The sequence below is a fragment of the Hypanus sabinus genome, chromosome 6 (assembly GCF_030144855.1).
Source record: "Hypanus sabinus isolate sHypSab1 chromosome 6, sHypSab1.hap1, whole genome shotgun sequence".
Lineage (NCBI taxonomy): Eukaryota > Metazoa > Chordata > Chondrichthyes > Myliobatiformes > Dasyatidae > Hypanus > Hypanus sabinus.
Window position 1 is genome coordinate 60987200 of NC_082711.1, and position 13752 is coordinate 61000951.

At 39.6% G+C, this 13752-nt stretch overlaps 1 long non-coding RNA gene across 1 annotated transcript in view; it reads right to left on the minus strand.

Moving 5' to 3' along the window:
- The window catches only part of LOC132395515 (uncharacterized), a 170421-nt gene that overhangs the window by 141719 nt on the left and 14950 nt on the right, over positions 1-13752 (minus strand). The window contains exon 2 of the long non-coding RNA XR_009512635.1: positions 7754-7826. This is a non-coding gene — a long non-coding RNA (uncharacterized LOC132395515). The remainder of the gene's footprint in view (positions 1-7753; positions 7827-13752) is intronic.

Consider the following 13752-nt stretch of genomic DNA (forward strand, 5'->3'; position numbering starts at 1 on the left):
CATGGGAGAAAGAAAAGGGGGAGGAGCACCAGAGGGAGGTAAGGATACAAGGTGAGAGAGGGAAACAAAGTTTGGATTTCAGGTGAACAATTTCACCAGAACTGGGGCGGGGTTGGGAAAATCAGAAAACAAGCCAGTTTTACATGGATAGGAAAAGTGAGGAGGTCCTGAAAGGTGAGTTTAGGGAGCTAGGCACCAAGTTAAAGGACAGGACCTCCTGGATAGCGATCTCAGGATTGCTACCAGTGCCATGTGCAGGTGGGTTTAGAAATATTAAGATAGCGCAGATTGATACATGGCTGAAGACATGGTACAGGAGAATGGGCTTCAGGTTTATAGATAATTGGGCAGATTTCCAGGGAAGGTGGGACCTGTTCCAGTGGGACGGTTTACATCTGAACTGGAGGGGAACAAATATTCTTGCAGGTAGGTTTGCTAGAGAGGCTCCCGTGGATTTAAACTAGATACAAGGAAGGAGGGGAACCAGAGTGTAGAAACAGATGTACGGGAGAAGGGAGGAAAATAAGATAGTAAAGTTGTTTGCACCATTAGAGATAAACAGAGAGGAAGAGGTGGAGAATTTCTTAAATGCATTTATTTTAATGCTAGGAGCAGTGTAAGAAAGATGGATGAGCTTAGAGCATGGATTGAGACCTGGAAATATGATGTTGTATCTATTAGTGAAACATTGTTGCAGGAGGGGTGTGATTGGCAACTAAATATTCCTGGATTTCATTGCTTCAGGTGTGATAGAATTGAAGGGACAAGAGGGGAAGGTGTTGCATTGCTTGTCAAAGAAAATATTACAGCGGTGCTCTGGCAGGATAGATTAGGGGGCTCATCTAGAGAAACTATTTGGATGGAACTGAGGAATGGGAAAGGTGTAGTAACACTTATAGGGGTGCATCATTGACCACCTAATGGGGAGCGAGAATTGGAGGAGATAGCAGTTATTTGTAGTAAGCACAGGGTTGTGATTGTGGGAGATTTTAATTTTCCACACATAGACTGGGAAGCCCATACTCTAAAAGGGATAGATGGTTTGGAGTTTGTAAAATGTGTGCAGGATAGTTTTGTGCAGCAATACATAGAGGTACCAACTAGAGAAAGAGCAGTGTTGGATCTCCTGTTAGGGAACAAGATAGGTCAGATGATGGAGATATGTGTTGGGGAGTACCTTGGGTCCAGTGATCACAATGCCATTAGTTTCAATATAATTATGGAGAAGGATAGGACTGGACTCAGGGTTGGATTTTTTTTTGGAGAAAGGCTAAATTTGAGGAGATACAAAAGGATTTAGAAGGAGTGGACTGGGACAATTTGTTTTATGGGAAGGATGTAATAGAGAAATGGAGGTCATTTAAAGGTGAAATTTTGAGGGTGCAAAATCTTTATGTTCCTGTTAGGTTGAAAGGAAAGGTTAAAAGTTTGAGAGAGCCATGGTTTTCAAGGGATATTGGAAACTTGGTTCAGAAAAACAGATATATCTACAATAAATATAGGCAACATGGAGTAAATGAGGTGCTCAAGGAATATAAAGAATGTAAAAAGAATCTTAAGAAAGAAATTAGAAAAGCTAAAAGATACGAGGTTGCTTTGGCAAGTAAGGTGAAATTAAATCTAAAGAGTTTCTACAGTTATGTTAATACCAAAAGGATAGTGAGGGATAAAATTGATCCCTTAGAGAATCAGAGTGGACAGCTATGTGTGGAGCCGAAAGAGATGGGGGAGATTTTGAACGATTTCTTCTCTTTGGTATTCACTAAGAAGAAGGATATTGAATTGTATAAGGGAAAGGGAAACAAGCAGGGAAGTTAAGGAAACTATGACGATTAAAGTGGAGAAAGTACTGGGACTTTTAAGGAATATAAAAGTGGATAAATCTCTGGGTCCTGACAGGATATTCCCTAGGACCTTGAGGGAAGTTAGTGTAGAAATAGTAGGGGCTCTGACAGAAATATTTCAAATGTCATTAGAAACAGGGATGGTGCTGGAGGATTGGCGCATTGCTCATGTGGTTCCATTGTTTAAAAAGGGTTCTAAGAATAAACCTAGCAATTATAGGCCTCTAAGTTTGACATCAGTGGTGCGTAAATTAATGGAAAGTATTCTTGGAGATGGTATATTTAATTATCTGGATAGACAGGGTCTGTTTAGGAACAGTCAACATGGATGAGTGCATGGAAGGTCATGTTTGACAAATCTTATTGAATTTTTTGAAGACGTTACGAGGAAAGTTGACGAGGGTAAAGCAGTGGATGTTGTCTATATGGACTCCAGTAAGGCCTTTGACAAGGTTCTGCACGGAATGTTAGTTAGGAAGGTTCAATCATTAGGTATTAATATCAAAGTAGTGAAATGGATTCAACAGTGGCTGGATGGGAGATGCCAGAGAGTAGTGGTGGATAACTGTTTGTCAGGTTGGAGACTGGTGACTAGTGGTGTGCCTCAGGGATCTGTACTGGGTCCAATGTTGTTTGTCATATACATTAATGATCTGGATGATGGGGTGGTAAATTGGATTAGTAAGTATGCAGATGATACTAAGATAGGTGGCGTTGTGGATAATGAAGTAGGTTTTCAAAGCTTGCAGAGAGATTCAGGCCAGTTAGAAGACTGGGCTGAATGATGGCAGCTGGAGTTTAATACTGATAAGTGTGAGGTACTACATTTTGGTAGGAATAATCCAAATAGGACATACATGGCAAATGGTAGGGCACTGAAGAATGTTGTAGAACAGAGTGATCTAGGAATAATAGTTCCCTGAAGGTGGAATCTCATGTGAATAGGGTAGTGAAGAAAGCTTTTGGTATGCTGGCCTTTATAAATCAGAGCATTGAGTATAGGAGTTGGGATGTAATGTTAAAATCATACAAGGCTTTGGTAAGGCCAAATTTGAAGTGTTGTGTACAGTTCTGGTCATCAAATTATAGGAAAGATGTCAACAAAATAGAGAGAGTACAGAGAAGATTTACTAGAATGTTACCAGGGTTTCAGCACCTAAGTTACAGAGAAAGGTTGAACAAGTTAGGACTTTATTCTTTTGAGCGTAGAAGGTTGAGGGGGGACTTGATAGAGGTATTTTAAATAATGAGGGGGATAGATAGAGTTGACGTGGATAGGGTTTTTCCATTGAGAGTAGGGGAGATTCAAACAAGAGGACATGAGTTGAGAGTTAGGGGGCAAAATTTTAGGGGTAACACGAGGGGGAATTTCTTTACTCATAGGGTGGTAGCTGTGTGGAATGAGCTTCCAGTAGAAGTGGTAGAGGCAGGTTCGGTATTGTCATTTAAAGTAAAATTGGATAGGTATATGGACAGGAAAGAAATGGAGGGTTATGGGCTGAGTGCAGGTCGGTGGGACAAGGTGAGAGTAAGCATTCGGCACAGACTAGAAGAGCCAAGATTGCCTGTTTCCGTGCTGAAATTGTTATATGGTTATATAGTTAAGCAACAGAGAAGGGGAAGGGGGTGATGAGAATAGGGAAAGTCTGTAACAAAGTGGGAGACCTTGAAAGACAGAATGATGCACATTATGGTAGTGCTGGTCAAGAGAGGTGATGAAGTGCTGCACACTGCAGAGATGAATTAGAAAGAGATGAATGAGGATAGAGTAGAAAGTAAAAACTCATGCAGGAAATAAGAAATAAGAAGTTGGCAATTATCCAAGTTAAACAAGAATGCCAGTAATACTCCGAAATAAAGCAACAGCTGTGAAAGAGAAAAGACAAATGTTCAGAAATTTTTGAATGCAATGGTGAACCCAAATGATTGCAGCATGCCTGATCAAAATAATAGAATCAGAGAAACACAGAGCACAGAAATTGGTCCTTGTGGCTTATCTCAACCATGGCGATTGTGATGTTTGTTTACACAAATCCCACTTGTCTATGAGGTCCGTATCCCTCTACTCCTTTCCTATCCAAGCACCTTTCCAAATGCATTTCAAACACTATCTGCTTCCACTAGCTCCTCTTACATCTCATTTCAAATATTCACCAGCCCCTTTCATACCAAGGAACTGAGGGTTATGGAGAACTGGTACTAAAGCGGAGATTAGGCCAACATAAATTTGCCCTGATTGTTTTGAATAGTGGGGAGGCTTGCAGGTCCAGGTGGCTTCAGCACATATTTTCTTGTGAAAATTACCTCATCTAAATGCTAAATTTGAAATTAAGACTGAAGGCTGCAACATGCCTGGATATTCTACTGCTCCTTAAGCTCACTTTGGGTCTTATTGGAACAATACAGGAAACTAAAGAGAGATAGGGCTGAGTGGAATAGGATAATGACAAAAACAACTTAAACAAAGTTCTAACTCATAAAAGGTAATAAACAAAGACTCATTCTGAAATGAAAATGATGCACTCATCTTTACTATATTTGAGAACTCATCAAAATTCACAGGAAGTTTTGCATGTGGCAGACAAAATTCATTAATTTTAGAGTTTAGGAAGCAATTTCATTATTTGTAGAACAATTTATCAAATGTGTTACAAAATCAGTTATATTTTGACCTCAATTTTGTGAACTGCCATAAAGTTCCAATCCACTACTTGCTGGGATTTTTATTACAAATAGTTCTTCTTGATTCAGGTCATCCACAAAGAACTCCTCTGTTTTATGCAACTGAGTCTTGGTCTTTTTTGGCAATTATGTGGGGAGTTTATTAATGATCTCAGTAATTCACTCAATACAATTACAATGGTGTGAAAACTAGGATATAAGTTGTAAAAACGTGTTTTGGATCCCAACTGAAATTTCTGCACAAAATAAAAGCTAGTGAGAAAAGGGATTCTGTAACATAGGTGAGGTAGACTGCACAAGCACAATGCTAAGGGAACAACAGTTTTGAATGGATAGATATAATGCTTTCTCTTGATAAAGCAAAAATGTTAATTTTTTTATCAACTTTGTTTAAACTTCTAATCAATATACATTACAGTACAGTACAGAGTGTTCCCTCAAACAGTACAGGAGGCAAATGCAGAAGTTGCCGGGGCCCGAGCAGAGATATTCAAATCGTCCTTAGCAACAGGAGAGGTATTAGTGTTTTGGAGGATAGCCAATACTGTTCCTCTGTTTAAAAAAGGCTCTAAATATAAACCAGGAAATTATCGGCTGGTGAGTCTTTCACCAGTTGTTGGAAAATTGATGGAATGCATTCTAAGGAATGGATATACGGTATAAATATATGGATAGACATGGACTGATTAAGCATGGCTTCATGCATGGTAGGTGATACCTAACCGATCCTATAGAGTTTTTTTTGAGGAAGTTACCAGGAAAGTAGATGAAAGCAAGACAGTGGATGTTGTCTACATGGACTTTAGTAAGGCATTTGACAAGGTCCTGCATGGAAGATTGGTCAAGAAGGTTCAGTCACTTGTCATTCAAGATGAGGTAGTAAATTGGATTAGACATTGGGTTTGTGGGAGAGTCAGAGAGTGATAGCAAATGGATGCCTCTCTGACTGGAGGCCTGTGACTACTGGGGTGTCCCAGGGATTGGTGCTGGGTCCTTTGTTGTTTATTATCATCCAGATCATTGATAAAGATGATGTGGTTAACTGGATCAGCAAATTTGCAGTTAACACCAAATTGGGAATGTAGTAGACAGATAGGAAGGCTATCATGGCTTGCAGAGGGATCTGTATCAGCTGGAAAAATGGCAGATGGAGTTTAATGCAGACAAGTGCAAGGTTTTGCACTGAGGTAGATGCCTGAGAAAGGGATCTGGGAATACAGATCCATAATTCATTGAAAATGGCATCACAGGTAGATAGGGTCATAAAGAAAGCTTTTGGTGCACTGGCCTTCATAAATCAATGTATTGAGTACAGCAGATGGCAAGTTATGTCGAAGTTGTATTAGATATTGGTGGAGCCTAATTTGGAGTATTGTGTGCAGTTTATAGTCACCTACCTACAGGAAAGATGTTTACATTGACCTTGTTTACGTTGAAAGAGTACAAAGAAAATTTACAAGGATGTTGCCAGGTCTGGAGGATCTGAGTTATGAGGAAATATTGAATAGGTTAGGACTGGTTTACCTTCCTTAGAAGGTAAAATGAGAGAAGATTTGATAGAGGTATACAAAATTAGGAGGGGTAAATAGAGTAAATACAAGCAGGCTTTTACCACAGTGGTTGGGTGGGACTACAACCAGAGATCATGGGTTAAGGGTGAAAGGTGAAAAGTTTAAGGGGTACATAGGTGAAACATCTTCACTCAGAGGGTCATGAGAGTATGGAATGAGCTGCCAGCATAAATGGTGCATGCAAGCTCAATTTCAAAGTTTAAGAGAAGTTTGGACAGGTACATGGATGATTGGGATATGGAGGGCTCTGGTCCCACTGCAGATTAATGGGAATAGTCAGTTTAAATGGTTTCGGCATGAACTAGATGGGTCCAAGAGCCTACTTATGTGCTGTACTCTGTTTGGATTACAATAAAAAAGGGGAGAAACAACACAAACAGTAGAAAGTCAAGGCAAGCAAAAGTAAAATGATAATATTTTGCATTTCATTTTACTAGTGTTTATTTTATAATTCAAAATGTAGTTTATTTTTAAATTGCATGAGAGAAAGAAGGCTGAAAATGTTACAGAAGAACCCAGCTCAGGTCCCAAAGATCGCACATAACTGTTAAGAAATCTTGTGAGTTAAATGTCACAATATATAAATATTGGTTTATATATCATCATTGTAATGAAATGAAACATGTGAAGACAGTAGACAAAAGTGATGAATATTTGAAGTGTAGTACCCATTCTTAGATCTATTCAGGCCAACAACCACAGAACTACGAAGTGACAAAGTACACTGCTGAAAGTTGAACTGTGTAGACATAAGAATGTGATCTGTGTTCTTATAAGTCAGACTAGGGGGCCAGCTATCAGACAGCATTCGGTAGTTTGGTGAGACCGAGCCACCAGTTGTGGAAGGTTGTTTCTGACTGTTCAAGACACCGGAAGCATGTATAGATACTTATTCAGGAGACCGTACAACAGTACGTTTGTTTGTGAATGTGACTGTGTGTGCCAAGAATACCTTTGGAAGCCTGGGTTAATCAGTAGGAAAGGGATTACAGCAAGCTTTTCATTGCATCTCATTGTGTGTGACAATAATAAACCAATTTAATTAATGCTAAAATCAGAAATGCAAGCACAGAAATATTGCGACACCTGCAAAAGTAGCACTGACTTTGCTTAACAGTATCTAATATTTAAATATCATGAATTAAATGTTTTCAAATAAGTCAGTAATATTATGTCCTTATGTCGCATCTATTAAATTTTGGGTCATGGATAAGCTTTTAAATCAGAGCTATTGTCAATACAGATACTCCTTCTTGTTGCCTCTCCATAATCCTAAGCACTTCCCATAATCTCTGCTCTCTCCTGTAACCATATAATCCCTTTGTTCACTTCCTTCTACCTGCTTTCCTTCTTCAGTCCCAATATCCCTCTCTTCCCCTCTTCCACTGCCTCTTTAGTCTATCCTCCTCTATTTCTGCCTTCCCCTCTCCTTCTTCTCTTTTGTGACACTCCTCTGAGTATATGCCATCCGAAATCTACACTTTGAATTCCCCCGAATGTGATCAGACAAGTGAAAGAAAGCAGAGCTTGTTTTTCTAACTGACAAACTAGGATTGAAGAGGCCTCTAGTGTACAGCAATAATATTATCATTCAGCTTCCAATATCAAAACACAGTAACACGACATTTCTAAAAGTGTTAGAACATGGACACATACCCTGCAGAGTTTCTCCAAGGCTGCTACCATGCTTCCATCCATGATTCTGCAGCAAAGCACATCCAATGAAATCCTGTAAAACAGATCGGATTTTTTTTTTGCTACTAAGAGTGGAACATTTTCGCACCTTGTGAACAGTAGCAATGCGAAAAGTGAGATTCCAATGGCAAACTGGCAAAAAAAAATGCCTTGAAAATAACTCAGCCAATTGTGCCAAGTTTCCCAATATACCTTCAATTTAACCATCTGAAGACCACACTCCCATAGAAAAGACTAAATAATGTACCCAAGCTAGAGATCTGAAGAATATATTTAGATCAGCAGTTGAGGGTTAACAAGGCACAAATCTCCTGATTATGCTACTTGGCAGTCAGCTTCTTGAGGTTGGAATGCAGCTCAAACTTGCATTCTTGCACTTGATGTACATATGAATAGGATGAACAATATTCACCTGCAGCTGAGGAAAACTAAGAAAATTTGTCATGATTCATTCAACAAATCTGGTCAAAATTTCTTCCAAGCCATTTACACAATAGATATGGATTTTTGTGAAAAACCAAATACGTACGGATTTCTAACAAGCAAGCTGCTATACCACACTGATCCTAAGGGTTAATCCTCAGGACTTTTCTAAGTTGGAGGCTCAGCCCCTGGTCAGCTAATGGAAAAAACAAATGTCTATGGGAGTCTAGACTGTCCTGGACGGAGAGAAAAATTTATTAGCTGAGCTAAGATAATACAGCAGACTATTCAGAATCAGAATCAGGTTTATTATCACCGGCATGTGCTGTGAAATTTGTTAACTTAGCAGCAGCAGTTCAATGCAATACATAATCTAGCAGAGAAGAAGAAAATAATAATAATAATAATAATAAATAAACCAGTAAATCAATAATATATATTGAATAGATTACAAATACAAGCAAAAACAGAAATACTGTTATTTTTTTTTAAGAAGTGAGGTAGTGTCCAAAGATTCAATGTCCATTTAGGAATCAGATGGCAGAGGGGAAGAAGCTGTTCCTGAAACACTGTGTGTGTGCCTTCAGGCTTCTGTACCTCCTACCTCATTGAAACCTCATTGAACAGTGAAAAACAGGCATGACCTGGGTGCTGGAGGTCCTTAATAATGGACGCTGCCTTTCTGAGTCACCACTCCCTAAAGATGTCCTGGGTACTTTGTAGGCTAGTGCCCAAGATGGAGCTGACTAGATTTATAACCTTCTGCAGTTTCTTTCAGTCCAGTGCGGTAGCCCCTCCATACCTGATAGTGATGCAGCCTGTCAGAATGCTCTCCACAGTACAACGATAGAAGTTTTTGAGTGTATTTGTTGACATGCCAAATCTCTTCAGACTCCTAATAAAGTATAGCCACTATCTTGCCTTCTTTATAACTACATCGATATGTCGGGACCAGGTTAGATCTTCAGATATCAACACTCAGGAACTTGAAGCTGCTCATTCTCTCCATTTCTGATCCCTCTACGAGGATTGGTATGTGTTCCTTCATCTTACCCTTCCTGAAGTCTATAATCATCTCTTTCATCTTACTGGCATTGAGTGCCAGGTTGTTGCTGCGGCATCACTCCACTATTTGGCATATCTCACTCCTGTACACCTTCTCATCACCACCTAAGATTCTACCAACAATGGTCAGCAAATTTAATGATGGTATTTGTGCGATGTTTACCCACAAAGTCATGCATATATAGAGAGTAGAGCAGTGGGCCAAGCACACACCCAAGGTGCGCCAGTGTTGATTGTCAGCAAGGAGGATGTGCTATCACCGATCTGCACACATTGTGGTCCTCTGGTTAGGAAGCTGAGGATCCAATTGCAGAGGGAGTTACAGAGGCCCAGGTTCTGCTACTTCTCAATCAGGATTGTGGGAATGATGGTATTAAATGCTGAGCTATAGACGATGAACAGCATCCTGACATGGGTATTATAATACCCAACAAGTCATAATAGCACCAAAGGAAGCCATTCAGCCCATCAACTTGAGTTGGCTTTCTGGAGAGCAATATGCCAGTCCTATTCCCCTTCCTGTCCCAGGCATCCTAAAAAATTTATTCCTTCATGCTTATCCAACTACCACCATCCTCAAATGGCATTTAGACATTTGAGGGTAACAGGATATATTTTTTAGCTTTAGAACTACTACTGCTCATTGCCAAATTGGGTTCCTATTTATATTTACCATGTAATAGGCTTCAAGACCTTGGCCTCAATACCTCTTTGTGCAATTGGATCCACGATTTCCTCACATGCAAACCCCAGTCAGTTTGGATTGGCAACAACATTTCCTCCATGATCTCCATCAGCACTGGAGATCTATAAGACTGTGTGCTTAGCCCCCTGCTCTCTTTACACTTATGACAGTGTGGCTAAGCACAGCTCCAATGCCATATTCACATTTGCTGATGACACCACTGTTGTAGGCTGAATCAAAGGTGGTGTTGAATCAGCACATAGGCGAGAGACTGAAAATCTGGCTGAATGGTGCCACAACAATCTTTCATTCAATGTCAGCAAGGTCAAGGAGCTGATTATTGACTTCAGGAGGAGGAAACTGGAGGTCCATGAGCCAATCCTCATCAGGGGATCAGAGGTGGAGAGGATCAGCAACTTTTAGTTCCTCAGTGTTATCATTTCTAAGGACCTGTCCTGGATCCAGCACATATAGTAAGTGCAATTACAAAGACAGCACGGCAGCACCTTTACTTCCTTAGAAGTTTGCAAAGATTCAGCATGACATCTAAAACTTTGACAAACTTCTAAAGATGTGTGATGGATATATTGACTAGTTGCATTACAGCCTGGTATGGAAACACCGATGTCTTTGAACGGAAAAACCTACAAAAAGCAGTGGAAACAGCCCAGTCCATCACAGGTAAATCCCTCTCCTCCACTGAGCACATCTACATGAAACGCTGTCACAGGAAAGCAACATCCATTATTAGGGAATTCGATCTCCAAGGTCATGCTCTCTTCTCACTGTGCCATCAGGAAGAAGGTACAGGAACCTCAGGACTCACACCACCAGGTTCAGGAACAGTTAAAACCCCTCAACTATCAGGCTCTTGAACCAGTGGGGAAGCTTCATTCAACTTCATTTGTTCAACACTGAACTGTTCCAACAACCTGTGGACTCACTTTCAAAATCTCTTCATCTCAGGTTCTCAATATTTATTGCTGCTTTTTCCCTCCTTTGTATTTGTATAGCTTGCTGTCTTTTGCACATTGATTCCAGCTCTGCTGGGTGTGGACTTTCATTGATTCTATTATGGTTCTTTGATCCACTGAGTATGCCAGCAAGAAATTGAAATCTCATCTCCTACCTTAGGCCATGAACTTATCAATCATCCCTGATGAGTTATTAACTGATAAGTTATTAACTTCAAGCTTCCTGCATAATCACTCAAAGAGTTGAACTGCAAATACATGTAAAGAGAGCTGTATAACTCATCTCCTTCTACCTTAGGTCACAAACTTATCAATCACCACTGCTGTGGACACTTTCTGGAGGTCCAAGATCTGTATGCTCCATGACCACTGGACTAAGTGTGTAAATGTAGGAGGGGACTATATTGAAAAATAAATGAGCTAGGTTTTCTAAAATTGACTCCTTCTACCTTAGGCCACAAACTTATCAATCACCCCTCATAGTTTACTTTTAATTCTAGATTGTTAACCAAACTTAAATTCCACAGTAGTCCCAGTGACATTTGGTGAGATAGTGAAATGTCATCAACAGAAATAAACATTCTAATTCTGGCCTAACCAGAGCTTTGAAATTTCAGAATAATTTCCAGCTATTTATAAGTTTCCCTATTTATTGTCCAAGATCCCATTTGCTTTTGAAAAGCAAAAACTGCCGATGCTGAAAATCTGAAATAAAAACAGAAAATGCTTCACAGGTCAGGAAGTATCTTTGGAAAGGGAATCTTGCTGAATTATTGACCTTTCAGGTAAACTATTCTGAGGTTAGAAAATAAAGTGTGTTTAATTGGCAGTGAAATAGAAAAAACATGGTTAGAATAAAGGGAATGTCTGATAGGGTCAGATCAAAAGTCTTTGAAAATAGTCCTGTTAAAATTAAAAGTTAAATGCAGCAGAATGTAGGAGTAATTAAAAATATAGTTTAAATTTTGAAGAAATACCTGTTATTGTATTTTGTAACAACAGATCATTAACAGCAAAGATGTAAGACAAAACTATTCCTCAATTATGCAACCAAGCACCGGAAAGTTAAATAAAAAGCTTTGAGGCGATGCAAAAGGATTTAGAAGGAGTGAATTGGAACAATTTGTTTTATGGGAAGGATGTAATAGAGAGATGGCGGTCACTTAAAGGTGAAATTTTGAGGGTGCAGAATCTTTATGTTCCTGTTAGGTTGAAAGGAAAGGTTAAAAGTTTGAGAGAGCCATGGTTTTCAAGGTATATTGGAAACTTGGTGAGGAAAAAGAGTGATATCTACAATAAATATATGCAGAATGGAGTAAATGAGGTGCTCGAGGAATATAAAGAATGTAAGAAGAATCTTAAGAAAGAAATTAGAAAAGCTAAAAGAAGATACGAGGTTGCTTTGGCAAGTAAGGTGAAAATAAATCCAAAGGGTTTCTACAGTTACATTAATAGCAAAAGGATAGTGAGGGATAAAATTGGTCCCTTAGAGAATCAGAGTGGACAGCAATGTGTGGAGCCGAAAGAGATGGGGGAGATTTTGAACAATTTCTTTTCTTTGGTATTCACTAAGGAGAAGGATATTGAATTGTGTAAGGTAAGGGAAACAAGTAGGGAAGTTATGGAAACTATGATGATTAAAGAGGAGGAAGTACTGGCGCTTTTAAGGAATATAAAAGTAGATAAATCCCTGCATCCTGACAGGATATTCCCTAGGACCTTGAGGGAGGTTAGTGTAGAAATAGCAGGCGGTTACGAGGTTACTAGGAAAGTTGACGATGGTAAAGCAGTGGATGTTGTCTATATGGACTTCAGTAAGGCCTTTGACAAGGTTCCATTTGGAAGGTTAGTTAGGAAGGTTCAATCGTTAGGTATTAATATTGAAGTAGTAAAATGGATTCAACAGTGGCTGGATGGGAGATGCCAGAGAGTAGTGGTGGATAACTGTTCGTCAGGTTGGAGGACGGTGACGAGTGGTGTGCCTCAGGGATCTGTACTGGGTCCAATGTTGTTTTTCGTATACATTAATGATCTGGATGATGGGGTAGTAAATTGGATTAGTAAGTATGCAGATGATATTAAGATAGGTGGCGTTGTGGATAATGAAGTAGGTTTTCGAAGTTTGCAGAGAGATTTAGGCCAGTTAGAAGAGTGGGCTGAGCGATGGCAGATGGAGTTTAATGCTGATAAGTGTGAGGTGCTACATTTTGGTAGGAATAATCCAAATAGGACATACATGGTAAATGATTAGGCATTGAAGAATGCAGTAGAACAGAGTGATCGAGGAATAATGGTGCATAGTTCCCTGAAGGTGGAATCTCATGTGGAAAGGGTGATGAAGAAAGCTTTTGGTATGCTGGCCCTTATAAATCAGAGCATTGAGTATAGGAGTTGGGATGTAATGTTAAAATTGTACAAGGCATTGGTAAGGCCGAATTTGGAGTATTGTGTACAGTTCTGGTCACCGAATTATAGGAAAGATGCCAACAAAATAGAGAGAGTACAGAGAAGATTTACTAGAATGTTACCTGGGTTTCAGCACTTAAGTTACAGGGAAAGATTGAACAAGTTAGGTCTTTATTCTTTGGAGCGTAGAAGGTTGACTGGGGACTTGATAGAGGTATTTAAAATTATGAGGGGGATAGACTTTCCATTGAGAGTAGGGGAGATTCAAACAAGAGGACATGAGTTGAGACTTAGGGAGCAAAAGTTTAAGGGTAACATGAGGGGGATTTCTTTACTCAGAGAGTGGGAGCTGTGTGGAATGAGCTTCCAGTAGAAGTGGTAGAGGCAGGTTCGGTTTTGTCATTTAA